This window comes from Aythya fuligula, chromosome 3 (assembly GCF_009819795.1).
Source record: "Aythya fuligula isolate bAytFul2 chromosome 3, bAytFul2.pri, whole genome shotgun sequence".
NCBI lineage: Eukaryota > Metazoa > Chordata > Aves > Anseriformes > Anatidae > Aythya > Aythya fuligula.
The window spans coordinates 77,676,167-77,702,930 of record NC_045561.1 but is presented as its reverse complement, the minus strand read 5'-3'; the positions used below and the strand labels follow the sequence as shown (position 1 = coordinate 77,702,930).

Sequence of the window (26,764 nt, the reverse complement as noted above, 5' to 3'; positions counted from 1 at the left end):
CGCTCACACTCCCTGATGGCCCTCAACCTCTCCACCTCCTCCTTGAGCTCCACCACCATGCGGACCAGGTCATCCACCTGCTCGCACCTCACGCACGCAGTTTCTCTGCCTCCCGCCGATGGCAGCAACAGGCTCAGACACTCCTTGCATCCGGTGACCTGAACTGCGGCATTTTTTAACGGGTAGTCGGTCTGGGTGTGTACCGACTTCCTGGAGAGCGTGCCGTGCCTGGTGGGCACCAGTAGTCCCTAGTAAAATCTTCTCTTATTCCTTAAAAAAAAAAAACAAACAAATAAACAAATAAAGAAAAAAATTTCTCTGTCTTTTTCACATTCTGAAGAACCATTTCTGACTGTGAAAATTTCCTTTCACATTCCAAATAGGAATCATGGACATATTGTCTATTGCCAGTAATGAAACAAACAAAAGAAATTGCACACAGTCCTGACTACAAGGTGAAAGAAGGTAGTGAAAATGATATTGACAAGACATATTTACAATATCAACTGATTATTTTCTTAAAAAAAAAAAAAAAAAAAAGTTGATAAATGAAAGACATGAAGTCTGAAGTCTGGGGATTGTTGTTGGAAAAGATTTATAAAAACCAAAGCAAAACAAACAAAAAACCACCTCTGGAGAATAAGGTTCTAGGGTTCTTCTAAGTCCATTATTATAAACTTACTGTGGATAGTGCAGAAAATCGAATTTAAATATAGGTACAGTTCTGTTTTGGATGTACCACCTGAAAGCAATCATTCTTCAGTGTAGATATTAATAGAAGCTAAGGTTAGAATACATATTCTTTTTATAGCAATCCTAACTCAGCAAATTAGAAGCAAAGGAGACTTTTTTAAACTTCTAAATTAATTAAGTCTTTCAAAAATTCTTGAGATTTACATGGTAAGAGAATAAAACTGTCTTACAAGGTACAAGATGAGTATGAATTTGTCATATATCATCAATATAATCAATTATAGAATAATTTCTGATATAACAATATTAAAAGATACAGAAAATACAGTTGCAAACCCAATGATATGATTATGCATCCCAAAAACTTGCTTGAAACAGATTACACAACTTTGCTTTGTTTTGGGAATGGTGTTGATCTAGATAGCCTTCAGAGGTTCCTCCCAAACCAACTTTGTCTCTGATTCTTTGATTCCTATGGATCTTTCTTGGTATCATGACACCATACACATCTCAGCTGGAATACCATATCCATTATGAGGGGAGCAGAGGGCAGGGCAGGGCAGGGCAGGGCAGGGCAGGGCAGGGCAGGAAAGGGCAGGGCAGGGCAGGGCAGGGCAGGGCAGGGCAGGGAAGAGAAGGGAAGGGCAGGGCAGGGCAGGGCAGGGCAGGGCAGGGAAGGGAAGGGAAGGGAAGGGAAGGGAAGGGAAGGGAAGGGAAGGGAAGGGAAGGGAAGGGAAGGGAAGGGAAGGGAAGGGAAGGGAAGGGAAGGGAAGGGAAGGGAAGGGAAGGGAAGGGAAGGGAAGGGAAGGGAAGGGAAGGGAAGGGAAGGGAAGGGAAGGGAAGGGAAGGGAAGGGAAGGGAAGGGAAGGGAAGGGAAGGAGGACAAAAGAAAAAGAAAGGCAGGTTGTTGAAAGGATAACTCAACAACCTATAAGATGGCAAGAAAGTTTAACAATGACAGAATAAACAGCTGATACTTCAAATGGAGTGGAAATATATCTAGATCCAAAGAAGGTATTTGATGACATTAGTAGTGAAAGGCATGGTAGCTCCCACACTGTGGCTAAAAGAGCCATATGACTTTCATTGAAGCAGCTCAGCCTGCCATGCAAAATTTGAGCACTACTAAGCCAAGAAGCTTCACCAGTGCCCCCAGCACTGCCACATCAGTGAAACTGTGATGACAGTTCTATGACAGGAGACAACAGCATGACAAACTGATAACTTTTCCTGGAAAAGCAATATTTTTTTTTGAAGAGACTGGATTAAATTATTCTGAATTCTATAAGGTATAATAAAAATTGAACAGGTTTCTTCTCCCCTCTAATACCATTTCAGAGTTCCAGATCAAGAGAATAGTCCTCCTGGTACATAGAAGCAAGGACTGAAACACTCAGAAGGATAATGCTGTCATTTTTCAATTGCTGATCAACAGGATAACTTTGTGACCACTGCAGGTTGCCCAGGGAAGTGGTGGAGTCACCATCCCTGGAAGTCTTCAAAAGACGTTTAGATGTAGAGCTTAGGGATATGGTTTAGTGGAGGGCTGTTAGCGTTAGGTTGGAGGTTGGACTCGATGACCTTGAGGTCTCTTCCAACCTAGAAATTCTGTGATTCTGTGATTCTGTGATTCTGTGATTCTGTGATTCTGTGATTCAGGGTGGGGAGGAGAGTGGAGGGAGGAGTGGAGAGGATGAGTAACTATGCAAACTAAAGTTCATGCTTATATTTCATGCTTAAATTAAATTGGAATATGCTACTGGCCTGATTGACTGGATAAATCAAAAAGAATTTCCTGTTCAAGTATTATATTTTCATGTAAAATAAAATAATGAAAAAGATGCTTCCAAGCATCCAGAGAAAGTTCAAGTAAAATACTGAAAAAATGGGAAAAGTGAGAATGAGATGTTACCCATGCTAAATTATATCAACACCTAGTTGATAATTGTTATTTATGTATCATGTCAGATGATGTTCACTGGCTGCTGCTGTTCAATATTTCTTTTTACCTTCATCACCCAGCACAGTCTTGTGCTTTACTTAGTGAGTATCATCCACATTCAGTTGTTTGTCATGTTTTCTTAGGCTAGTTGACCTACTGCAGGTACTGAGTACCTCTTAGGCATGGTTTACCTTCCTAAGACCCTAGCTGGGGAAGGGAATTGTTATTAGTCCCATACTAGAGATGAGAAATTTCTGCCACAAATGAGTCCAGAGCAGTGAAGGCAACCACATTATTCATTACCAGTGAGAGAAACCTATGGTATGCACTAATAAGAAGATGCTCTTTTTGATCATGTAATTAAAGACTGTAGCATAGTTCAATGGCACAGGTGGCTAAAAAAAGGTCACAGAAGCAGCTTCAATTCTGGAACTTTCTCAGTCTTGGGTACTGTATTTGAAACTTTAAGAAGCTTTTGTTCCAGTGTACGTATATGTGTGGAGGTGTTTTCACAACTGTACTTATAGTGTGGGTAGTGGGCATTACACAGGCTGGTAGCCACAGTTAAAAATGTGTGATGAGCAGTGCCCTCTGCATGAGCCGACAGCAGAAGGGTAATGCTCTTCTGGCTCCCAGGTAAGTCTTCTGTAAATATATAGGTATAAGTACTTCCATCTTGTTTGAAAGAAACACTGAAAACAAACAAACAAACAAACAAACAAAAATAATAATTCAAACAAAAAACACCGTTACAGAGTGACGTTGATATATGCATGAGCCAGAAACTGTCAGACTCTCAGAACAGACCTATGTCACTTAAAGCAACAAAAACATGGGAGGTACCACCCCAGCAGCCTCAAGTATGATTCTATGATTCTATAATTCTAAGTATATGTGCTTATATGGTCTGCCCTCTCCCTTCCACAGTAGCAAATGATGGCTTCTTTTCCCTCCTCCACATGGCTTATGTGTACAAAGGATAGTTTCTTCTGAGCTCTGTCTTGCAGCTGCCCAGGCCAGGAGAGGCATGACCAGAGCAAGGGCCCATGGGTCCCAGGGCTCAGCAGGTTCTGCAGCATCAGAGCCCGCACCAGCTGTAGCGTGGATGGCTGCATGCTGGCACTCTTGCCTAGAGTTTTCTGTCATACCCTAATCTGAAATCACCACCCAAAGAAACAAAGCTAAATTAATTTGCACTAGGGATGAGTAACAACCCAAAAGGATTCCCTATGGCATCTCTTCCCCCTCCCTTTCCATGTTACACCTCACTTTGACATTGCAAGGAAGAATTATTAGAACTTATTAGTGCAATGACTATTAAGATTTTTCCCATTTATTTATATAATTGATTAATTAATTCTAATTCCATTGATCTAGAAGATCTGAAAGACTGAAGTGTGTTAACTGTAAAATAATAAATAGCTTTAGACATAAATTTAGTTTGAAGGGCCTATTTGTAGCGCACTCATAAAAGTGTTTAATATCAAGGCTCTGTAATGGAAAATGCTAGACAACTTCATATGTAAAGAATTGTTCCCAAACCTGACTATCATTAAGTAATTGACTAAATAGATCCAGTTATTTCTTTTTCCCAATCCTACTTTAGAACTTCAGACACTGAATAAAACGCACTGCTGGAACTTCAGTAATATTCAGCAGATATACTATTAGACGATACTTCAAAAGAAACAGTCCCATAGAAAAACTCTGCTGTCCTTTGTCTACAAGACATTTTAGTGGATCACCCAGATCTAGCTGCTTTTTGATGGTCATCTCTCCTCAACAACAGAAATTCATTTGGCCTCATTTCTACATTCGAGACAACCCATAATAGTAGTAATACGATACAATAAACAGGAAATTTTCCAAGCAAGGAGGATGGGAAAGGTAGGAGTATTTATACTGAGAGACAGTCAGAAAAGTCTTGAAACAGGAAAGAGTGAAAGAAAGGTGAGGTAAATAAGACAATGTTCAAAAACATAAGACACAAGAGGTCACTGGAGAACATGGTGAAATCTTGAAGGCAAAAAAAATGTAATTTGACAGGAAAATGATAATGTTAAAATGTAGACAGGATCTATGCCTCACATTAGCATGTGGGAACACAAGCTAGAAAGATTAATATAAAACTTCAAGGAGGGATAAATAAAAAATAAAAATATCAGAGTATCATTATCAGGTCAGTAGTGGTCAGTGAGAAATTAGTGTGAGGATTAAGAAAACTTTAAGGCATGTGGATTCCAGCCCAGAACACTTAATGAAACAGCAATAAATAAATAAATAAATAAATAGCTTATGTTTGCAATCTCCTGGCTGAAGGACCATAATTCCATAGGAAAGCAATGGAAGTAATATTTGACACTAAAAATAAAAGATTGAAATGTAAAACACCCATAGACTTGTTGCATACATCTAGCAACAAAATTAGAAAACCAACTCTCCCCTACCAGACAGAATTTGTCCAAAAGAACTGGAGACTTGGCTTAGCAGTATCAATGCAGATCATAGAATCACAGAATCACGGAATCACCTAGGTTGGAAGAGACCTCCAAGATCACCTAGTCCAACCTCTGACTTAACACTAACAAGTCCTCCACTAAACCACATCACTAAGCTCTACATCTAAACGTCTTTTAAAGACCTCCAGGGATGGTGACTCAACCACTGCCCTGGGCAGCCCATTCCAATGCCTAACAACCCTTTCGGTAAAGAAGTTCTTCCTCATATCCAACCTAAACCTCACCTGGTGCAACTTGAGCCCCTTCCCCCTCGTCCTGTCACCAGACACGTGGGAAAACAGACCAATCCCCACCTCACTACAGCCTCCTTTAGGGTACCTGTATAGTGCGATAAGGTTACCCCTGAGCCTCCTCTTCTCCAGGCTGAACAACTCCAGCACCCTCAGACGCTCCTCATAAGACTTGTAAATCATCCCAGGGCTTGTGCAAAGTGTATTAATTGGATGGAGGAGCAGGAGATAGACCTGGGAAGAGGGACATCCTTAAAAGTCTCTTTTCTTTCGTGTTACTGACCATTTATTCACTAGTCTCACCTGACCTGAGAATATCTGCCTGAGGGTGTATGGAGGGGGAGAAAGGGCCAGTGCACACTGGTTCTCTACCCTTTTCAGAATCTTTGGGTGAACTAATCTTGTGGCAACTTTGTCTGCTCCCAAGTTTCAGTGAGAACATATTGCCATGATGACATTTCCATGGTGCTCATTTTGGAACAAAACACTGCAGAAAGAGGGCAAAACATCCTAAGAGGCTGCTGTGTGGCTTGGATAGCTAGCTCACATCTCCTCTTTATTCCAGAGCTGTTCTTCAAAGTGTGCTTGTGCTTTGTCTGCTGAAGGTGTATTAGGAGGCAATGAAGTGGATCTTTTTTTAAGTTATCCTATGGGATATTCTTGCTGCACATTCAAACTAATAAATGGCAAGTTTTATAGAAGGTCTCAAGTGCAGATTGCAGATGTGATCCTCTAACTCCCACTGGAAGGAAGCCAGAGGCTAGTCTGTACATTTGTTTTGATCAGCGGGGATTTCTATCTTAATACCTTATTTTGTTGTGGAAACTGAAAGGCCACTATATATAAACCTGCAGAAATTAAGCCTTAAAAAGCCTAGAGTGTAACAGTTTATTGATAAAAGAAAGATGAGGGAATATCTGCTTAACGACGTGAAAGTCTGAATCTTTGCCTCAGAAAATATGTTAGTCATCTAAATTCTTGACTCTGGCATAAATTACACTGTTCAGAATTCCTCCTCAAAATGATCTATAGCCAGCATGTACAAGTCATTGCTATGACAGACGGGGTGAGAATATCTGTTCAGCATGGCAAGTCTGCAGCTCCTTCCCATATGCATTTGGATACTCAAACTATTCCAAACCTTGTGAACTTGGCATAGCAATAAAGAGAGCACAGCAAGGAAAGGAAAGGAGAATCTGCAGCTATCCAGAAATTTTCATGACCTTTTGTATGATTAGTTCACTTCCTTCACTCTCTTCATACTGAAAATCAAAAGATGGAACCTGAAACTGGGTATATAAAGTATAGCATGTCTGGGACACAGAGATGTAATTAAAAGAATGCTGTAAGAGTTGGCATTATGGTTAATTTTCTCATTTTATATTAAATTTTAGGAAGCAGAAAGTGGAAAAAAAGACAAAGGTTCATTTAGTTTCACAACTGGAAGATACCAAGACTGTTATCAGCATAGATAAATTTTTTTCAAGATGGCTTCCAATACATCACAAAGGTTTTTGCAACTCCACACACAAATCTTTATTAAAAAATCAAATAACAAACAAACAAACAAATAAACAAAAACCAGCCCTATGTAAACAATGTATGAGTTGGAAATAACTATGACATCCATAGGTTTTCTAAATGGTAGGTTATCAAGAAGGAGCTTGTGTATGAAGAGGTAAAACCTTCTCACATAATGTAGAGAAGACTTGTTCTAACCCTTTCAGTCATAGACACCTAACAAGAAAAAAAAGAACCTGTTACGTGATATAAATAACACTTTGTGAGCAGTTGTGAAAGATGTATGTAAAGATCAGGTGTCTGTTTTAATGATCTTATGGATAAGATCATTCTTATTGCAGGATAAATGCTAAGGAAGACAAGGGTCTTATGTAATTCAGCTTTTGTAATTCTGAAGACTTCAAATCAGGGTTTAAAATTCAAAAACAAACATTTGCAAAACAAAGGAAACAATGTGTTGCAGAAAGAAAAATAATGAATAGCACAAAATAAGAGTTTTATATATTATTTTCAAGTGGGAGAGCTGCACAAGCAATTTAGATGCCTCCAGAGAAAAAGGTGTGCTGTTTTACTCAAAGAAGTATCTTGTGATGACATTTTTAGCTGTGATCAGCATTTTCTATCACAAGAACAAAATTCAAAATATTAATAAATTCTAAATACAGTACTGCAAGAATAACAGGAGAACAATAGTACTGGCCTTCTAAAGATAACAGTTTTTTAGCTCCACTTTTGAAATAGGGGGGCCTTTTTGTTCTTAATGGTAACGTCAGAGACCAGTAAGGGGGAAACATATCTAACTGTATTTACATAACTGATATAAGATCATCAGCATAAATGCTACCTTGTGTTATCTTTCTTCTCAGTTAATTTGGAGAAAGAAAGAAAGAAAAAAAAAAATAGAGCAATTGCACATAACACTAAGTTCCTGTTCCCATGTTACTTATAGGGATATTTTTTGTTTAGATCAGCTTCCTTTTGAATGACATGATGAAAATTGTGCTAATATACCTGGCAAGTAATCCAAATAGGCAGTAGAATTCAAATATCAGCCTAACACCATTTCTGTCCAAAGACTTTACAAGTGAACTCATGTCTTTAATATTTTGATTTGGTTGTCAGACATACTGTTGAAATATTTTTTTAGCTAGTTTGTAGCTTTGTTGAGCTCCAAAAATAGCTTTTCACTTGTCAGTTCCTTCTGGCATATTTTGTGATTTCCCAGTTGTATGAGATTTTCTGCATTGTGTTGCTATCCTAAGTAAGATCAGGTAAGCAGCCTACAATGCTTTTCCTGGCATAATAACTACTTTATTTTTATTTACTTATTTTTTTTTTTTTTTCTCCATAAATGGTATCTGCTTACTATCGTCTTGTAATTTCCTTGCTACTACTACTACTACTACTAGTAATAATCTATAGTCTTATCATTAAACCCCTGTCGCTTTGTGGTCTACTGTCTGACAAGCTTTGATGGCTTTATTGATTCGTTTGCAAGCACAAGAATCAGAAAAAACGGGGCAGGATTTTCCCTCAGATTTGATGAATCAAAAACAAACAAACAACAACAACAAAATCAGCATCACCTTATCATATTTCCTGGCAGAAATTTTACAAGCTTTTCTAAAGCCAGCTATGTCCAGTTCTGGGCTCCCCAGTACCACAGAGACGTGGAGCTCCAGGAGCAAGTCCAGAGAAAGGCTACTTAAATTATTAAGGGATGGGAACATCTTTCATATGAGGAAAGGCTGAGAGGCTGGTAAGCCTGGAGAAGAGAAGACTGAGAAGACTGATATGTATAAAAGTATCTGAAGGGACAGTGTCGAGAATATGGAGTCAGACTCTTATAGGTGATGCCCAGCAATATGACAGGCAATGGGCACAAACTGCAATACTAGAAGTTCTGTCTGATCATGTAGAAAAATATCTTCACTGTGAGGGTGACAGAGCACTGGAACAGTTGCCCAGAGAGGTTATGTTATGGATTCTCTTGATTCTGGATTGTGGATTCCGTGATTCCTTCCCTGGAGATATTCAAAAGCCATCTGGGCACAATCCTGTGCAACAAACTCTAGGGAACCCTGCTTGAGCAGGGAGGTTGGACTAGATGATCTAGTTGGACTAGATGATCTCCAGAGGTCCCTTCCAACCTCAGTCATTCTGTGATTCTGTGAAAGCTTATTGATTTGAAACGATTTTTCTGATGAGCTTTAAAAGCTTACTGTTATTTCAACTGAAATACTTATTGCTCTAGTGTTAGCTTAGGAACCAAGAACTTTAGCTAGTGGTGAATGTTCCTACAGTACAAAGCCCTAAGAAAAAAAACCCAACAGATTCTTGGGAGTCAAAGATGGAAAACTCTGCTATATTTACCCTTGAAAGTAAAGCTGAAGAGCTGTAGACTGTGAACTGTGCCATATATATTTTTTCCCCACACATTTATCTTTTCCTTTTCACATTTAGCAATATTGACACATATTGGCTGAATTTCCACGGACATTTTAGCTGTCTCTGGAACCAGCTCTCTCTGTATCTATGACGACTGTTTCCACCTTCATAACGGAAATGTTACTGTTTCTCAACACCCACACAAACAGTCACTTGTTTTGTTTAATTTCTTATCCCTCTGTATTTTCCCCTTTGCCACCCATATGTGTTAATAATTAAACCTGACTCACAGTTCACTGGTTTCTAAGGCTAAAAATTAGAGACACCATGTTAGAATTTAGCATGAATTCCCTGCAACGTTCTCATTTCTTAATGACCTATGCAACAACCAACCAGTTGTTGCAGAACCTGTTTACTAATGTTTATACTCTCTCCATGTGCATGCCATACGTTATTCCTGAATGTCCATTTGTGTTTGCCCTTTAGCAAGCTACACATTGCAAAATGTGACAGTACATTCACTATGAGATAACTAAAGTGGGAAAATAATAAACTGGTGCTGGAAACATTTACTCAGCATATTCAATAATTTTACATTGCACTCTAGATCCAGTCTTAACCTGTTAAGGTTTAAGGCGGACAGATCAAAGGTCTCTTAACCATTTCCCTTCTGTGACAGAATCAACCTATTGAACTTCAGTTAACAGCATTAAATGAGGGAATCCTAATGTCCTCATCAGGATATTAGGACCTACTGCATAAGCATCTTCTACAGTTCTTTGAGATATAATGCTGTAATTTAGCATGATTAATTTAATATCCATTAAAACATATATGCATATGTTTTATATATAAAGCATATATGATTAACTTCAAGCAAAGACCAGTGGAGCCAATGGAACTGAAATAGACACTGAGCATGAGATATCTGGCTGAAAAATTGACGTTATATTTAACCCTATTGAAGAATGATATTTGGGTTTAGGTTTCATTAAATGTACTGCGTACCTCACAGACAGTATCCATCGGAACTGAATTCCCTAACCAGTTCTTGCTATCATGTCACAAAATCTGATCTATAAGAATAACAGACTAGGAAGAAGAAAAAGAAGGAGAAAACAATGAGATGAACAGAAGGACATAAAGAGGCAGAAAAATTACTAGAGCAAATGAGAATGCTGGAAGAGAGGTGCTATCCTTATCCTTATATTTTTTCTTTATAGAAATAATTGAATTCTCTCTCTCTTTCTCTCTCTCTCTTTTTTTTTTTTTTTCCATTCATAATGGGGGAAAAAAGCATCTTATCAGGGCTACTTTCAGCCCTTAGCACTAAATTCTTAGGTGATACATTTTGTAAAGTTCCACTGAAAACAATGGCATGACACATATTTTTACACCAGGATTATAATCCAGGCAAGGATTTTAAATTTAAATCCTTATGTGGATTTCTGTTGCTTAGACTTGTTTTAAAAATCATATGAAATTACATGTATGCATGGATGTTTTCTTACCTGCATAATCAATATAGTGAACTATGAATTTTAGATATGAATGCAGTTGATTTGCATTCAACTTTGACAAATACTCAAATGTATATAACTGCTTTTTTGTTTATTTGTTTGTTTTGGTTTTGTCTCTCCACCTTAATGTTTCATGCTTCATAAGCTCATTTGTGAGAATACTGCCAAGAAGTGAAAGACATTGAGAAATACAAAGTCATTTGATATGTTGTACAAATACTTTTCAAAATGTTTTTTGCAAGTTTGACCAGATATATTTGTTTGGTAAGATGTCTTCAGAATTCATGTTGTAAGTGTGCATTCTTCATAGACCTGAAATACACAGTTGTCATTCTGTTTATGAGGGTTAGAAAGTTAAGTATGTAAAAATCTTTTCACATTTGCAATCAATTTTGGTTTAATTTAAACAGAGAAGTTGTTTTGATGTTATAGGTCCGAATCAAATTATTTTCATTCAGTCCTATTGTGGATCAAGATTTATAGTCACAGTTCTCCAGTCGTGTTCATCCTTACCTTTATGCTTAAGTATGCCAAGTTCAATGTTTTATTGTAAAAAGTTAAAACATACATGCAGTTTTTGTATGTAGGATCGGTCGTCTAGTTGGAGGTCTGTAGCTAGCAGTGTCCCCTAGAGGTCAGTACCGGGCCCATTACTCGTCAATGATCTGGATGATGGAATAGAGTGCACCCTCAGTAAATTTGCTGATGACACAAAACTGGGAGAGTGGGTGATACACCAGAGGGCTGTGCCGCCATTTAGAGACCTGGATAGGCTGGAGAGCTGGGCAGAGAGGAACTTCGTGATGTTCAAAAAGACAAGTGCAGGATCCCTCACCTAGGGAGAAGTAACCCCATGCACCAGTACAGGCTGGGGGCTGACCTGATAGAAGGCAGATCTGTGGAGAAGGACCTGGGAGTCCTGGTGGACAGCAGCTTAACCTTGAGTCATCGTTGTAACCTTATGGCCAATAATGGTATCCTGGGATGTATCAGGAAGAGCGTTGCCAGCAGGTCAAGGGCGCAAGGATCTTACGCCTCTCCTCAGCCCTGGTGAGGCCACACCTGGAGTTTTGTGTCCAGGTCTGGGCTTCCCAATACAATAGGGACATGGAGTTACTGGAATGAATGAGTCCAGTAGAGGGCTAATAGGGACCGGAGTGCCTGTCATAAAAGGAGAGGCTGAGAGGGCTGGGCCTGTTTGTCTTGGAGAAGAGAATGCTGAGAGAGGGGATCTTATTAATGTGTATAAATATCTGAAGGGAGGGTGTCAAGAGGATGGGGCCAGACTCTTCTCAGCCTGGCAACAGCACAAGAGGCAATGGCAACACATACAGAATATTCCAGCTGAATATAAGGAAATGCTTCTTTACCATGAGGGTGACAGAGCCTTGGAACAGTTGCCCAGAGAGGATGTGGAGTCTCCTTCTGTGGAGATACTTAAAACCTGCCTGGATACAATCCTGAGCAATGTGCTCTAGGTAACCCTGCTTGACAGGGGGGTTGGACTAGATGATCTTCAGAGGTCCCTTCAAACCTCAACTGTTCTGTGTATCTGTGAGTCCTTAGTTGTCTGAATACTTTTGTTCATTACAGCAAGCCTCTCATGACTCCACACAGCTATATATCAGCTATATACAGAAAATCAAACTATATGTAGTTCAACTACTTTAATGAATAGGTGAAATGGAAAAGTCACATTAGACCTTTCATTAGTAACAATATTAACCTTCTTTTACTCAATATTCTCAGTAACTTTTCACAATATTTGTGATGCTTCCTAAAGTCACTGAACAAAGTAAAGAAATAGTGATATTCTGTATATTCTCTATATTTGCATTCAAAGAGGCCCTTAAGCTTTCAAAGAAAAACTTAGAAAAGAACATTCAATTCCTTCCATTTTGTGGGCTGCAATTATTATTAGAATCAAATGAAGATCATATATAATTTAGTTGCATGAAAATTCCTCATTTGGTAAAACAAGTGGGCAAATGTTTGTTCTGAAAGGACACATGGAATGGTGTAAGATAGAGAAAACTTGCAACTGGAAAAACATTTTAAAATAAGTAGCTAGACAAAATGCAGCTACTTTACAAAACATTTTTAAAATGCAGTTTATTCCTTGGACTACTGAAAGAAAGAAAGAGAATTTCAATTACAAATGTTATCTGTTATGTTTATTAAAAGCTTTCCACTTTCCTTGGTGACAACCACAACATGCACACAAAGTTATCTTTCATGAGGTATGTATTGAAAATATTTCTCCCTCTGGTAGATAAAAATATTTCTATAGCTCAAGAAAACTTCAAATAGTTAAGCCGTCAACAATAGCATTCTCCTACTATGCTACTTCTCCCTGAAGTTTTATAGCAGGTAAGCTTTACAATAGTGGAATACAATTTTCAGTGCAATACGGAATACTTCTTATACATGTATGCCTTAACTTTCAGAACACCTCCTTGTCATATGGTTTTCTTGTTCTTGGTAGATGTAATTAGAAATATAACTGAAAACAATGTAGTCTAGCTTCAAAGAGAGGCATATCAGGATGGATTCAGAATGGCCACATTATCCAGATCTTCACCTGCTTTATCATTATTTGCTATAATTCTCTCATTGCATCTATGGGTCTGACCCCCTTTTTACAAGAGTCACTGCAAATCACAACCCTGTAGAAATGGTTTGAAAAGAGTTTTTATTTTTGGTGCAAAAGATCATAACCAAGTAATATGAATCACTGGAAGTTTTCAAGACTCAGCTGGAGCAACCTGGTCTAAATTCAGTGCTGACTGTGCTTTGAGCAGGAGACCTCCTGAGGTCCCTTGCAACTGCAGTGTCCCTCTAACTCTGTACTATTCTGTTCTCTAATTACTGCATCGTGATACATTTTGACTGTTTCAGTTTATATGCTCATATTCTAATCTTATTTTACAGTCTACTTCCTGTTGTAGATGTTTTCTACAGAAAGTGGTAGCAGAGTTGTCTCATCTCCTCTTCTCCATTAAAATAAAAATCTTTAATGTATATCTATTGAGGTGTAGGGAACCTTCAAATGACTGTCCAAAGAACAATATGGGTTTTCAAAAGAAATGTTGGCTGTGAAATAATTCTGTAATTGAGTTTAAATTGGCACCCACTTCCTAAACTGGTAAAAGCATGAAATGTACCTTTCGTTTTTGTTTGTTTTCAAAATTTTATTGGGCCTTGAGCCATGAAAAGGGGGTAAAACCGTGCCTCATTTATAATTTGCACTGGAGGATTTTCTGAGTTCACCCGAATCACAGAATCATCTAGGTTGGAAGAGACCTCCAAGATCATCTAGTCCAACCTCTGACTTAACACTAACAAGTCCTCCACTAAACCACATCACTAAGCTCTACATCTAAACGTCTTTTAAAGACCTCCAGGGATGGTGACTCAACCACTGCCCTGGGCAGCCCATTCCAATGCCTAACAACCCTTTCGGTAAAGAAGTTCTTCCTCATATCCAACCTAAACCTCACCTGGTGCAACTTGAGCCCCTTCCCCCTCATCCTGTCACCAGGCACGTGGGAAAACAGACCGATCCCCACCTCACTACAGCCTCCTTTAAGGTACCTGTATAGTGCGATAAGGTTACCCCTGAGCCTCCTCTTCTCCAGGCTGAACAACCCCAGAACCCTCAGACGCTCCTCATAAGACTTATACTCCAGACCCAAACACATGTGGGGAAACATTTGCTTAATTAAATTAATATTTTGGTTGACCAATTAATTAAATAATTAAATTAATTTAAACAGTTATGCTATGATCCAATCATATCGTATGTATATGTTATGTGCTCTTTGATAAGAAAATATCATGGCTTGTCTATGCTAAGCCAATAACTAATCCCAGTGTGTGGACCTTTGAACAAGAATGTAAACAATATTCTAATAACCCTGAGTTCTGAAAAATCCTTTTCTTTCCATATTTAACTTCAGAAGTAAAACTTCATAAGTGTACCTGTTTACCAACAATTTAATAGAACTAGTTCCAAATAGCAGAGAAATGAAACACAGAACTATTCGCAATCATATACATGAATATTCCTGGCAGGCTTAATACAACTGCTATCAACATCCAGCACTCACCATTCACCGTGAAGTTTTAAATGGATTATATGAAATAGACAGAGAGATAGATGATAGATTATTCCCTAAGAGTCAACCCCTACAGGGAGAGGGCTTATATATCTGATTTTTGGACTCCCTCATGATAAAGGTTATACTGTAAAGAAATGCAAACTGTCCTCCCATTCAAGTAATAGCAGAGTCTAACTGTGACTACTTTGATAGATTTAAATGAGATGGGAAGCATTAAAGGTTACAGTTACTTAGTCTAAGACTTCACTAAAATAAAAAATGAAAAATAGTAATAAAAAAAAAAAAATCCCTCAAACAATACTTAATAGAGCTGCCCAGAAAGAAATTTTCCCATTATGTAAAATGCAATTTGACACTTTGTTTTCTAAGTGTAGTGGAGAAAATAAATAAATAAATAAATAAAAAGGGAACAACAAACAAACAAACAAACAAAAAGAACCACAACTGAACACTTAAATAAAATTGGGCTTCAAACAATAACCACAAAACAATTGAAAAATGTTAGTGAATGTGAGCTACTTTATTTTTCTCATAAGATAGACTCATGGTTGACTGCAGCCTGAAAGATTACTATATGTATTTCATAGAGAGGCTAATGTAAGCAAATGCTAATCACTAATAATAGATGTTAGTTTCACTGCTTCTGGGTAGTGAAAACAAATCCCTACATTGATTGGAGTAAGCCTGGGTAGTTGCCAGATATTAAAGTTGATATTGAACATCCGAATCAGTCTGAAATAATTTGTCATTCAAACAATGGGAAAATACCTATTTTACTGTTGAGCAACTTGTTCAAAAATAGTGTCAGGTCAACATACTGCTCATGTACCTTTAGCTCCTTCAGAATCTCTGAATGGAATACTCCAGATCTCTCATAACCAAAATTTGGGTCTCATTTTATCAACATAGCTTTAACGGTCTGAATATGTACAAGTAAAACTTTGGGAGTCTGTTTGGTTGGAATATATACCAAGCTATATTCAGATAAGGAACTAGAATCAGTCAAGTTCAACATGTACAACACCCTGACTAAACATGGTTCACAGTAAATTAGCAGGGAATGACCTAGCACTAGGAAGTAGTAATTACGCCAAAGAAATAGGCAGACTAAGAAGAAAACAAAACTAGTTTTTATTTTATCTAATATACAAACTTATTCTCCAAAAAGGATGCCAGTGTGTGGTGGTTTTACCGTGCTGGGCAGCTAAACCCCACAACCACTCTCTCACTCCCCCTCCTTTAGATGAGGAGGGGGAGAAGTAAAGCAAAGAACAACTCACGGGTTGAGATAAGGATAATTTAATTAAAGGGAAATAATTATAATAATTAAATAAAGACTACAATGAACTAAACAATTTAACTAAGGGGAAATAAAAAGGGAAAGGGGAAAAGGGAGGGGAAAAGGAAAAATAAAAAGAAGGGAGGAAAACAAACAAACAAAATAAATGAAGGCTATATGGAAGTGCAGAGGAAAGAAATTACTCTCTACTTCCCACAAATGAGCGATGATTGACCATGTCCTTGAAGCAAGGCCTCAACGCACGCAGCCGGTGTTCGAGAGGAGGACCAACAGTTTCCCAACGAGAGCCCACCCCACCCCTCTTCTTCCTGTTTCCACCTTTTATTGCTGAGTGTGACATCACATGGCATGGAATATCCCTTTGATTGGTTTAGGTCAGCTGCCCTAGTGACGTTTCTCTCCTCACTTTTTTTTCTTTTCCCTCGTGAAAAAGCCAGAGAAGACTGTTTTGCTTCCATTTTACATTGTCTTCAACGACATATATTTTTGCATTTTGATTAGAGGTTGCACCTGCTAAATTAAAATTTTGATTCCTGAAATTCTATGGTAAATCTCACTCCCATGTAGTACTTTGAATCAAGCTAAATAATCAGCTTTATGTCTCAGAAAAATACACAAAATTTTGTTTATTAGTGATTATGAACTGAAATGTATAGACCATTGAGCAATACCCATTATCAGAATTTTTCTGGACATGAATTAAACTGTGGATATTATAGGATCAGTTCTGATAGAATTCAGTTACTGAATGGTTAAGTCATTTGCACCCAAAGAAACTTCTGACAGAAATATATTTTAGAAATAGACACCTATCACAAAAGTCTGCTTATTCACATTGTGTCTATACTTAAGTGAATTTAACAACAACATCTTTATGAGGGCAGATTGCTGTTGATTAACCTAAGACATACAGATAACAAAATACCAATATGGCTGTTAATTAAACTTATTATAATGGTAAGTCTCTCAGGACAGAAATAGGATTTGAAATTTTATAAAAGAATGCATCAAGACAAAATTCAAAATTTATTTAACTTCACAGTAAGAACCCTGAACTTTTGTGCCTTTTTGGATCACCACAAACATTTCAAATTATAAACAACAGATTTGAAAAATTGCATTTCAACAAGAATAAGGACAGAAATTGCTTTTTGTTTCACAGAACATAATAGCACTGAGTGATAAAACAAATTCCTAAGTAAAAGCAGTGACACACATTTTTAACATTAAATTTGAAACAGCAACTTACACTTTATGAAGACGCATAATTAGGGTGAAATATTCAGAGTGGACAGTGCAACAGGTTATTAGTAACTTTGGTTTCTGTACACAATAGAAAAGTTTTGGAGATTACTTTGTATCTAGACTAGAAATGCCTGAAATGTTTTAACAGTAAACAGTTAACGTAAACGATGTTACCTTAAAATTCATGATTTTACTTTCAGATTTATCACCTATTTTGAAAATTTAAGAAAGAAAACATGGATGAAGTAATTGTCATTGCTTATGCATTAAAGAATGCTGTTCTTTAACAAAAACTGTCCAAGGATCAACACCCAGGCTCTCACCAAAGCTGGTCATTTAAATAACTTGGAAAACTCTGTAATTATGTTTGACAAACTTTTATATTTAAATTATATTTTTATTTTACATTTACATTTTTTTCCTGGTTGGACAGCCAACTCACCACAACCACATGTAAATTTTTGTTTGACCCTTAAAGCAAAGAGAAGCAAACAAAACACCCATTAGTCGCAGAGTGGAAGCATCAAAGAATCTCTAAGTGGCTTATTGGCAGAATATAGAAGCATGAAAACCAAAGCTGTTTATGTCTGCACTCACCCAAAAGTGATCCTGAAATCAAAACAGCTGCAGAGCTGTGCAGGAAAAAATCACAGAATCACAGAATCACAGAATTTTCTAGGTTGGAAGAGACCTCAAGGTCATCGAGTCCAACCTCCAACCTAACGCTAACAGCCGTCCACTAAACCATATCCCTAAGCTCTACATCTAAACGTCTTTTGAAGACTTCCAAGGATGGTGACTCCACCACTTCCCTGGGCAGCCTGTTCCAGTGAAAAAAAAAAAAAAAAAAAAAAATCTACCCAAAGGTACTATTGGAAATAGCTGAGACACTTTAGAAAGCCTAGGAACCAAACTGAGCAGCAGCATCATTAGTAGCTCAAATTGGGGAATTGCTTACTTGTAAAACTACAGTGTTACTCTACTAGAGTTATTTAGAAGTAAAATATATATTGATATGAAAAACACTGTCCTTAGAGAAATATTTAAGTCAAATTTTATCTGTTGAGTTTTATAGAGTATGAAGTGCTGCTCTCTACATCTTTACTATTTTAAATTTATTTATTATTTATACTTAAGTTTTTCCAACAAGAATGTATGTGGTACTAGCATCTATACCCAGATATACACCATTAACTCACAGTTACAATCTGCAAACAAATAGTGCCCTGGACAGCTAAAGTATGGAAATAAGGAGATTTTTGAACATCTTTAGTAGTGCATTTTACAGCTCTGCTCATTGTTTATTTTGACTTTCAGAGTCAGCCAGAAAATGTATCTTCATTGGTGATGATACTCATGACAACAGGAAAAGCTTGCAAGAGTGGTGTATCTTTTTTTTTTTTTTTTTTTTTTTTTAGCTTCAGCAGCTGAAAACCATTATAAAAACATTAAAAATTGAAAAAAGATACATACAGATGGGAAGTGAGAAACATCTCTGAAGTTCTGCAATGAAGATTCATGAGAAGATTCATAGAAAACTTTTTATGTAGGTTCTTGTTTGGAAGGCAAAAAAAGGCCACTTTTGGAATATGACTATAGAAAATCATCTTCATCTTCTCTCAAAACTGGAAGTGCTGATTTGTAAATGAATGGGATAGTACAGCTCTATGTGAATCTCAATGCACCTTTCCTGAAGCATAACCTCAGGATGACAATGAAACTCACAAAAGAACAGAATCAGGCACATTGCCTAAAAAAATAATCTTAGGAAAAAAAAAAAGGGATAAAAAAGGACTGGCAGGTACTGCGTAGGGATTTGAAATGACTGACTTGAGTCAGCTGTGCTTGAATGACTGAGATTGCCTGAAAAGACTAAATCAAATTACCTAAGCCATAATCGGTTGGCCAAAACAAGAACTGTGTTTCAAGGCAATGTATTGGTAAGTACTTTAATTCAGACTTCAAGCTGAAAATGTGAAATAGACAGCTTAGTTTTAGCTACATGCAGTACAATGACTCCTTAAATATATCTGAGATATTAGTGACTGAATTAAAGTGAAGGGAACAGAGGAAGAGGTAAACAGATGTGCAGAAGAAGATGAATAGATGAATAGAAAGGGGAGCAGCAACAGAGCTACACAGCTGTGCTCAGAGCAGGCTCTGAACCTGCAGTCTGTTGCAAGGAGAGGCTGCAGAGCAGAGGAATGTGAGACTTGGATATGTGGTTTGGACCTAAGGCAGTTTCCATTTCTTTTCTAATGTTTATCTGATTGTGGTATAAGCTGTTAATTAAAACATATTAATCTCTTCCTGGAAGGAGTGCAGCTATAGGTTCCAGCTGCTATCGTAATAGCCACTGAGTCTGACAAAAGAGTTATCACAATGAGAGCTTGAGGCATCTGTAGGCTTTTCCCTTGGTGGAAGGTATACTATCCAAAAAGTGTTTTATTATTCGTTTTTCTTACAGAAGTGCTCCACAAGGTTAAGTAGCTGAGATCTCAATCTTTATTTTTAGGCTTTGCAGAGAATTTGGGGCATCTCTTGGTTTGCAGGATATACTGAGACTTGAGAAAAATGGATTCACATGTTGGTATGTCACAACCTTTCCTCTGGTACTGAGAAAATGTCTGTCTTTCTGTGTTTCAGTTCTGATTTTGTAAAGCAGTGTGGGGGACTACTTCCCTACTTCAGTAGTGTGGTACAGGAACAGAGACATTAAAAGCTCTGAGGTGGGAAGATACTCCAAGGACTGCATGCTACAAACACATGCAAGTTAAAAAGAGAGAGGTATAGCTTCTTCAACAAGCAAATGTCAGCATTAACTGATATATGTCAGCTGGAAAAAATACAAATTAACAATGCATAGGAAGTGCAGTAACTGTGGGAAATATAAGGAACTCTCTTTACTCTAAAGAGAAGTATTTGGCACTGAACTATAGAGGTCATCTCAGAGCAGTGGAAACTACCTTATACTTGCTTGATTTTTAATTACCTTTAGTTGGCCAGAACTACCGGATGTTTGAGAGAATTTTAATTCTTACAACTACAGTTTAGATAGCAGTAGCAAAACCCATGGATTTTCTCTCTAATCTCTTCCTTTGCGTATCTGTTAAATACATTATCAGCTAAGTTATTCATTCTTCATTTCTTTTATAGTGTTTCAACTACAAAGTGCCAATTAGACATTAGTTTAACAGAAAGGAGGGTTGCTTGTTTTATATATGTATCTGTAGATACATACATATATATATATATACATATATACATATGTATATACATATATATAGATATATACATCTGTAGAGTAAAACACACTTGTGATTATACTGACAAACCAGAGGATTTATATTCTAAAGAAAGAGAAGATAAAATATAGAGGAACTTCATGTGTTGGCATCTTTCCAGGGATGCTGTTAGTGAGCTTTCTGCTTTGAATTAAAAGAAAAATAACATATTTGTTGTATATTATTAGCAGTTCTACAGGGAACTGTAACTCCTCAATGGAGACTCCCTGGAAAGCTATTTTCCTTTCCTTTGGAGTGGATGAGAGACAGACATTTTGAATGGCCACCTTTTAAAATGTGAATACCATTTATTAAAAGAGGATAAAAGCATTAGGAAAGGAAGAATATAGCTGAATTCTGAACCAATTAAACCTGTTATGAATATCATAATTAAGGATTTAAATTCAAAATATCAGACAGAATTATGCACTGAACATGTTCTGCCTAAAATTTACTGGAATTTAATGCTGTACTTCATTATATAATAAAAATTATATTTTTTCATCTTCTAATACTCCATTAATATATCAGTTTCAAAACAGTATTAGCCAAATATCTTTAAAATGGAAATTTTATGGAAATTACTTTAATGGAAAAGCTAAATCAGACTCCGAAAATTAACACAAATTCATATCAGTCTGAAAGACAAACTCTGAGCAGAACTGTTGTTGAAGTAAACTCTGTCCTGGAGTTTTTCCAGAGTGTCTTTCACAATAGTTTCTGAAAAGATCCCCAATTCACTTTCAAGATGCATTGGATTCAGGTTCTTCAAGAACCTGATAGAAGATGTCTCATGTTCAAATAAGTGAGAAGAATTTATTGTGTTTTCAAAATGTTCACTATTTAACAAGCCTCTTGAAGTCTGAGAGCTTCTCATTTAATTATCTACCATGAATCTCCAGAGGGCTGGTACACTTTTTCTCCTTATAACTCTTGTTTTCTGACAGTAGGGAACTTCTGAGAGAGTGATGTTCTATTAAAAACTTAGAGGAATCAGAGAGCTGGGAACTCTTAACTGGGATTGTTTCATTTTATTCCCTGGTTTTTGTCTGATAAACAGATTTTTTTTTCTTTTTTTTTTTTTTTTTTTTTTTCTCCACTGTGCTTCCCCAGAGCTGGCAGACTAACGGTCTGGATACTCTTTAATACTCTTTATTCTTGACAGAATATGTTACACTTTCTTAAGAAGAAGTTGGGTAAGGTCTTCTGATCACAGAAGAAATTTCCATTTCATAATTTTCTTTAGATTACTCCTTCTGGAGTAATCTAATCCTTCTTCTTCTTTACTCTATGCCTAATGCCCAAATGTGTTCCAGTAAAGAGAACACATGAAAGTAATCAAACCTTGCTAAGACAATTTTCTATCTATGACAAATATATATATATAGTGTAGCATTTTTTTCTAATTACTACAAAAATTTTGAAGTCCAAAGCCAAAAAAGGCAGAAAATGCCACAGACATTTAATATGGACTACCTTTTTTCATCTACTTTCATACAGTCATGATTTCTGCACCCTGTATAGTATTATATTGGAAATGATTCTCTGACATAATATTTGATGAAGAATCAATTGTATTTTTTTTTTTTTTTCTAAAAGGAGAAGTCAGAATAAAAGGCCCAGTGTCATCTAGGCCTAGACAAGTTTTCTGGAGCAATTATCAAATTAAAAATCAGCCCATTTGTTTCAAACTGTTATTCAATATCCCATCAGTAAACTAACTAATACACATAAAGAAAGAATGACTTTTTGCCCACTGGAATACTTATGGTTTTCTTTGTTCAAGTTCTGTATATGTGCAAGGCATCAGACTCAAAATTTGGACTAGTTGAACCCCTACAGTGATGACACTTGCCAGATATTCACTAACTTCTACTTCCTTCACCTTCCTGCCCCTACTATAAAGTAGGCTAGATTCTGTTTCAAAAGTAAACTGCTGAGCCTGTCCTTTTAAGTATAAATGAAAGCACATTTAAATCCACAACATAATAAAGTCTAATCTTTTAACACAACAGCAGCAAAAAGCACTCTATTAAATGGCATACTTCCCTGTGAATTGAAAACTCTTTCAGCAGATGTTGTTTAAAGTCCAAAGGGCAGTCTTTTACTTACATCCTTAACGATTTTTTCACAGCATTTGCTAGAAGTGAGCAAAACTCTAATAAAATAGCAGTTAACAAAATTTACAGAAATCATTCCTATAGAATAAATTTATAGTAGTGAAATGACAGAATACAAACAGAATCTCCAAACCCTTCCCTCCTGTAATATCCAAATTCTTATCAGTAATATTTTGAATAATTTTCAAGCAAAAAATTATATGCCCTCCTTCCAGGCATGTCAGAACACATTTCTGAATAGAGAGATATTTCAGCAAACTGATGAGAACTGAAAGAGGACAGCTAAAAAGGTGACCACAACAAAGGATGTTTTTAACAAGGTGAGCTTCGACAAATGGTAAGCATCCCTCAAAGTATTTAGTATAAACATTGTAATGCAAAGAATGTTAAAGATATTGAAGACTTATCACAGAAGGTGCTAAGGAGAATTCATGTTGCTATTCATGGCATGGAAAGCATTTGATGAAAGTGCCCCTATGCAGTAATTACTATACCATAAAATACCAGTGCTTCATTGATTTATCTAGCATAATGAAAATGAAACCATGAATGAAATTTGGGGTTAATTTGGGGTCAAAGTGGATTCCCCAGCACTGTAGTAGTCTTAATTCATGTTATGATTTGGAGCTTTACCTGGAGTGTCCCACAAATGCTTCTGCAATACCAATTTTGAAGGTTTACTAGTGCTCTTTCAAATTTTCGATTTTTATTCTGTACTTTTTTTCTCTGTCTTCATACTCTTGCTCATACACTTTGCTCTTCAAAGTTTTTTCTTATTTTTATACAATTGTATGCTGTATTATTGTAGTCATTTTCTTTTTTAGTTTATTTCATCAGGAAAACTCTCACAAAGATGTTTACTTTCGTTAATAGTCTCTACTATCTAGCTATATGACTATGCTGTTCCTGCTTTTCTTGTCTCCTTTTAAGTTTTAGAACTGAGTTTTTGAAACTGAGGTTTCTAACCTATGATAAAATTTTTATTCCCCTTTCTCACCAAGATGAAGATTAGTAATAAATGCTTAATTCTTGGTATGTCATAAGACACAGTGACCACAAATATCATAGTCACTATTATTTAATGACTCAAAGATAATTATTTTTTAACAAACTCATTTGATTTACTCTCAGCTGAACTTTCTATGTGACTAATTTTTAATCAACCACATCATGAATAAATTGACTAAGGACTGAGTGACTATTTCATTAAAGATTTACCTGATCTAGCATTTTTTCTATTTAGATACAGTCAGAGCTTTCCATAAATACCAGTTTTTGGAATGCTGTCTTCTCCTTGATCTGATATACTTGGTATCTTCTGAATCTTTTTTATCTTTCTGATAGAAAATGTGCTGGTAGTGTGCATTACTGTGACTTGAAACTACTGGATGAGTATCTCAAATTATTTACTATTTTGTCATCTTTCTCTTTTGGTGCTTTCTTTTGCCTTTTTTTTTTTTTTTTTTTCTTCTTCCCTTTTTCAGCTGGGAGTACATTTGGAGTACCTCTGGAAATATATGGAATTAAGCTTCTGTTGTCACACAGTTCTTTGTTTTGATCTGGTCTTTAAGTTGCACAACACAAATCAGATAACTTGCTTCATGATATTTTTAACTTGATAGAAACCTTTAAACCCTGGAAACTTTACGCTGAGGACTTCATGGATAATGTTTCCAACAAGTACTATTTCCATTTTTAAGTGGATTTACTTCAGTCTTGTTCAACCTGCTTTGTGATTAGCATTCAACAAAGATTTTAGTAAATATACTGACAGAATATCCTAAGAAAATTTTATAAAAGAAATGACAGTTTTGGGTTTTTTTTTCAAAGACATTTGAATAAGAAATGGCAAGCTGATCTTCTTAGAAAGATAAAGTAGATTGAATACCTATTTCTTCATATAGCTATTTCGTTACTAATATTAAAATTAAAATTATCACAAACTTATGTTGAATATTGGCAACATCATATTCAGTAACGGAACACACTGAAGGTGCAAGGATACAGAGTACAGAAAACAAAACAAAACATCCTCACATTAATTATTATCCATGTCAAACTACTGAATCAAGGACCAAACTGAAGAATATCATTTTGTGTTCTTGAATGACATGTTAGCAAACAAAATATCTTTCCAATAGCACATTTTGAAACAGAACCAGTATCATCATGATTCACAGTTTCCTGTGACAGCCAATAGATAAAGCTGCTACTAAAATATTCAAGGTCCACATTGCCTTAATGGTATTATTATTATTGAGCATTAGCTCAAAATGATTATGCATAGACATCATTACTTATGTCTACAAATAATCACTTGCTCAGAAAAGTTGTGCAGAGTACACAAATATTTTGTCTGACTACATGCCTCAATCTATAAATATATCTACATTTTAGTTGCAACACAGTAAACTATCACAGAGGTAAAATTAAGATGAATTGTTGAACTATTTGTCTCAGAATGGACTACTTCCTGAGGAACCCCTTTAAAGAGAGCAGGTTCAGGTAGGAATATGACTTTATAGACTTCAAAAGCTTTGTAGCTTACATGCTGACCAGCCTTACAGCCTTAATTCATTTAATTGTCCTCCTTATTAAATAGGTTTATATATGTGTGTATATATATAAATATATGTATGTATACATATAAACCTGTTTAATACATATATATAACAGTTTTATAGTTACATATATATATATATATAACAGTTTTATATTTACAGTTTCATATAACAGTTTTAAAGAAAGAAGAGATATATATATATATATATATATATAATTCCTGTACTGAGCTTGAGTATAGGCACTTTCTTGTTTTAAATAAAACAAGTATCTGGAATATTAATTGGATTATTAATTGGATTAGATAAATAAAATAAATTAATCTCAGTACTGTTTTTTTTTAAAAAGTGTTGAATATAAGAATCAGCTTACTTTTTTTTTTTTTTTTTTTTTTTTTAATTTAAATCTCTTAAATCTTTTAAATAACTGTTCCATCAAGGAAAACAAACAAACAAACAAACCAAAAAAAAAAAAAAAAGAAAGAAAACTGATTCTTTTACACGATTTAGCAGAAATTCCTGAAATATTATTTCAACAAAAAAACTGGCCAATAATTAACTATACTGAAGCCCATCTTTAAAATTCAAAGAAGCAGATGACAGTACATGGTTCCAGAACTGCAGCGTCCCTGATATTCTTTCTTTGTTTTACACTTTACTGTAACATGGTTGATGTTGTTTGATGGTATTGTGACATGTACGTATGACAGATGAACTGATGCGCACTTTCATGCACTTCTTTGAACATTAGAAACATAGAGCATAATAAATTTCAACATATAACCATAAACTTCCAAAACAGACATGATGGATTCAGGGCTATTTCTCATAAAGTGCATTAAGTAGATACCACTAAGGGTGTTGAAGTCCTTGATTCTGTCTAGATTTCAAAAAGGCATACATTAACACAGCTGCACTCTGGGGCCTAACAGTTTCGCAGACTTGATGCTGCTGCAATAAGTCTCAGACATAAGGTAACTGCCTCTTCCTCTTTTTTAATATACATCAGCAATTACATGTTAAGTAATGTACCAATAATAATCAATCCTTTTCTCCCAGACTTAATGTGACCAGATATTATCCTGTACCAGATTCTTTTTGTTCATAAGGATTTCAAATTTGCTTTGTGTCAAACTGATATCCTTGCTCTTTTCTCCTAGTATATTGTGGTCTGTAGTAGCTTCTTGTGCACAGCTATGACGCTTGCTATTTTTAACTATTATGTCTAAGAGAAGGAAATACTAGAACAGAATAAATTAATCACTGAGAAAATGTTAGTAATGTTGTTGTCCACTCCATAATTTTTTCTACATACACAGC

The 26,764-nt window shown here is 36.2% G+C and overlaps 1 protein-coding gene across 2 annotated transcripts in view; it reads right to left on the bottom strand.

The window, feature by feature from the left end:
• The window catches only part of NKAIN2 (sodium/potassium transporting ATPase interacting 2), a 595,502-nt gene that overhangs the window by 288,766 nt on the left and 279,972 nt on the right, over nt 1-26,764 (bottom strand). The window lies entirely within an intron of this gene.